The following is a 4,660-nucleotide window of genomic DNA, read 5'->3' on the forward strand; positions in this document are numbered from 1 at the left end:
CGAAGGAACTTACATTCAAATAAGAGATATGCCATATGTACCCAGAAAATGATCAGGTCTAGGTAAGTTTAGAGAAGAGAGAAATCAAACAAGTCTTCGATGGAAAAAGCAGCATTGAAGTTGGGCCTTGAAGGATAACTTGAATGTGAGCAGGCTTCTCTCAAAACAGGATAAGAGTACAGAAAAACACTGGAAGTTTTGTGTGGAAAAAAGATGTAATTACATTTGTCTGTCCTTTTATTGTTATTTTAAATTGAAGTATAATATATGCACAGAAAAGTGCACAAATTGTAAGTGTACAGTTTGATGAATTTTCACAGAGTATACCAGTGTAACCAATGCCAGGTTAAGAAACAGAACACTATCAGTATTCCAGGGGCCTTTCTGTGACCCTCCTAATTATTAAAGCCCTCCCCTAAAAGTAACTGATATCCTGACTTCTCTCACCTTAGATTAATTTTGATTATTTAAAAAACTTTATATGCATGAAATAGTATGGTGTGTTCTCTTATGTATCCAGCTGCTTTTGCACAACATAATTTATATGATTCAACCATGTTATTGTAAGTAGCCATGGTTCATTTATTGCCATTACAATTTACTAGTCTATTGTATGGATATACCATAATCTATTTAACCTTTTGACTGTTCATGGACGTTTGGGTTTGTTTCATTTTGGCTTTCATGTTCTGCTAAGAATAGTCTTGCTTGTTTTTCTTGGATTTTTGTACATGTTTGAATGCATTTCCGCAGCACATATATCTCAGGTTTAATAGATACTACAAAAAATTTTCCAAAGTGTATGAGGACTCCAGCTGCTCTACACCTTTGCCAACATGTGGTATTGTCAATATTCTATTATACATTTCAATCATGCTGGTAGTTGTGGAATAGAATTGCTTTTTGGTCTTAAATAATATTTCTATTTGGTTTATTTTTCTGTTTTTATTTCAAAGATAGTACATGCTCATTTTAAAAGATTCAAACAAAACCCCCTTCAATCACCCATTTCATTTTCCAGCAGGAAATTATTAATAGTTCCTTTGATCCTTTTTCTCTGCTGACACGTGTGTGTGTGTGTGTGTGTGTGTGTGTGTGTGTTGTGTGTGTGGTGTGTTAAAAAACATGTTCATAAAAGTTACATTTTCTATAACTTCCTTTTTCTATTTAATATAAAATGAATGTTTTTTCATGTCTATTTATATCTGCTAGGTATGAGCCTCTTAAAAACTACATATTATGACTATATATGATTTATGTAATTATTCCTTTATTGTTGGCACTCAAGTTTTATCACTCCAGATTGTTATGAACATTCATTCATTCTGTAAATATTAATTTAGTACTTATGTCAATCACTAAACTTGGTGCTGAGGACAGAGCCATGAGCCAAACACAAAAATTCTTGTCCTTGTGGATCTTATATTCTAGCTAAGGAGACAGACAATAAGCAAGAAAAAGATATTATGTATGTGTTAACATGTCGTCAAACATATACGTTAGAAATAAGTACTAAAGGGGAAATACAGGAACTAGGAGCAGGAAATACTGGCAAAGGAGGGACAGATTTGCAATTTGAGATAAGTTGGTCAGAAAAGGCCTCACTAAGAAAAGTGACATCATGAGTAAAGGTGTAAAAGGAAGTGAGGTCCATTGCCGTATGGATACCTGGGGAAAGAACATTCCAGGCAGAGGAAATAAAAAGAGAAAGCACTGAGGTAGAAACATGCCTGGCCAGTGTGTCTGGAACAAAGATCAGGCAAGGGCTGGTTGAAGTGATAGGACGGCTTTGTACATATATCTGTAAACAAATTCTGATTTTGGTTGGCTTTAGATAGCTCTCTTCCTCCTCCAAAGCCTCCTTTCTGCACATGTGGGTTTCATAGAGCTCCCTAGCTTCAAATTCTTCCTTTGCTTCCTACTGGAGTAAAAGTTCAAAGACCCTGCATTATTCGGCCACTGTTTCCATCTCCACCATCGTCTAGTGTAACTCTGTTTCCTTGTCACTATGTTCCAACTATCTAGTAGTTCCTAAAATCCTTCAAGCTTCTCCCCACTGCAGGGCCTTTGTTCTATGCCTGGAATGCTCTTCCAGAGTTCTTGCACAGCGGGCTCGTTCTCATCCTTCAGGACTCCTGTAAATGTCACTATCTAGAGGGGCCTCCCTTAATCTCCCTCTCCTCCCTGCCTCCCCTCCCCCTTCTCCAATATTCTTTATCAAAGCACCCTGTTTATTCCCTTTATTGAACTTACACAAGATCTTCGTTCAAATCTGCTTTTTAGACCCAACACCTCTTCTCACCATACATTTAAAGATGATTTTCCATGAATGGGATTAGTGCCTTTATAAAAGAGACCTAAGAGGGCTTCTTTGTCCCTTTTGCCATATGAGGACACAGAGAAAGCATGGCTGTCTGTGAACAAGGAAGCAAGCCCTCACCAGACACCAAATCTACTGGCACCTTAATCTTGGACTTCCCAGTCTTTGGAACTGTAAGAAATAAATTTCTGTCATTATTAAGCTACCCAGTCTGTGACATTTTGTTATAGCAGCCTGAACTAAGACACTATTGTTCTCATAAAAACCCTACCATAAGGGCAAATTTCACACTACTGTAACAAATGGAATATGTATATAGTGTGTCAACATTCCTTTGCAAAATTTCTTCAGTGATAACTTGTTCAAAGATTGCACCAGCTTGTGATTTAATGTCGTCACTAAAGAACAGAAAGGAACCATCCTATTAAATCTCAAATGAATTATAGAACGGATGCCTGTGGCAATCATATCTGCCCCAGGAAAGGTTATAAAAAAAGGTACAGAAAATTTAATTCTTACAGTATGTGCCCAACTGGGGCAAAACCCTCCCAAAACAAAGAATTTCAGACCTGCTCAGATATATGAAACTCACAACGGCTGGGAAAAGAAAAGCGGAAGCTAAAGACATTCTCAAGCATAGAAAAATAAGATCATAGCTAGCAACCCCCTTTTTAAAATTCTCTAAATTCCATATCAACTAAATTCCACATCACCACTTAATCTAAATATAAAACTCCAAAGTAAAATTCATACAAGAGAAAGGTTGCTTGCTTTTCTCCTGAATTCTCAAAGTCTCAGTTGCCCTTAAAAATACACCAAACCAAACTCTTAGCTTCAGCATCTCAGTCACAAGGCACCTTTTTTGCTTACTATGGTTGTGAAGCTCAAGGGTGCCTAATTATAAAAAGATTCTCAACTATTGTTCTAGTAATATTGGTTGGTCTTAAATACTGTTTTGGCGACCCCTAGTGTGAAACATTATTTTAACACCTGTACATATTGAAAGCCCTTTTCAATACTTGCTTAATAGACAAAAATAATACCTAAAATAATTTTTTACCAAAGGAAATGTGACTTCAGTAAGTTTCCATTTAAAGTTAATGTTTTTCTTAGATCATAATAAAATTTGAATATAATTCTGGAAACAGACATTTGAAAATCACTGAGAATCACTATGGTTGAAAACTCATGGATGCATTAAGGGTGCTCATCAACAGTTGTTTTGTTGTCTTAAATGATGCTCTAATTCCACTACTAGGAACTTGTCCTACAAATATACTTGTACATGTGCAAATAGCCTACGTACAATTTAAGTCACCGCAGCATTTGAAACAAAATAAATGGCAATGAATAAAAGGATGGTTATTTAGATATGATACGCCTGTACAATGCAATATTATGCAGCCATAAAACAAGAAAAAAAGAATGAGTAAATTCTTTATGTATGCATACGGGATGATGTCCATGATATATTAAAGAACACAAAGGAGAACAAAACAAAAAACAGACAAAAAACCAAGGTAGTCATTTTGCTACCACTGGATTTCTAAAAGGGGGTAAAGTATCATACACATTTGTATTTGCTTATACATCCATGAAAGTAACCTCCTGAAAGATACACAAGAAACTAATACAGTGTGGTTACTTTTCAAAGCTGGGGGTGAGAAATGGGTAGATGATGGATACTGCATTCCTTGCTATAATTCTCTATTTTTGAATTATGCCTAGAGTATTCAAAATATTAAATGACTTTAAAAAAAATTTAAATCCTGCAGCACAAGATCAAAAAGGACAAACAAGGCCTTGCTCAAAAATAGATTAGACAAAATATAATTTTCTGTCTAAAAACCTATTTTTCCTTTTCTTTATACATTTTAAATTCTGTATCCTTTTCCAGTGGAATCTTTTCTTGCATATTCTTCCTTACTCAAATGCTAAATTGTAAGACAGCATTTGATAGTTACATAGAAGCAACCTAACAGGCAGGATTGACTTAAGGTAACACCTTGGAGCAGGAAATGCTAACAGCTCTCCTGGTATGGCTTGCCAATAAGATCACTTGTTCCAGGTCAAAATCTTTATTGAAAATAAGTGTAAGGAATTGTGGTATACCTTTACCAGGTCACAATTCAAGATTCATATGGGATATCTCTAAGTATACATAGTAGATACTCAGGAATAAATTTAACAGAAGATTGGAAAGATACGAATAGAGAAAATTGTATGAACTTTAAGGTAGACTTAAATAAACGAAAATATATACTATGTGCATTGAGAAGAAAATTCAGTATAGTTAAGGTGACAGTTCTCCCCAAATTAATATACAAATTCAACATAATT

This window comes from Propithecus coquereli, unplaced genomic scaffold, assembly GCF_000956105.1.
Source record: "Propithecus coquereli isolate 6110/MARCELLA unplaced genomic scaffold, Pcoq_1.0 Scaffold48, whole genome shotgun sequence".
Classification (NCBI taxonomy): domain Eukaryota; kingdom Metazoa; phylum Chordata; class Mammalia; order Primates; family Indriidae; genus Propithecus; species Propithecus coquereli.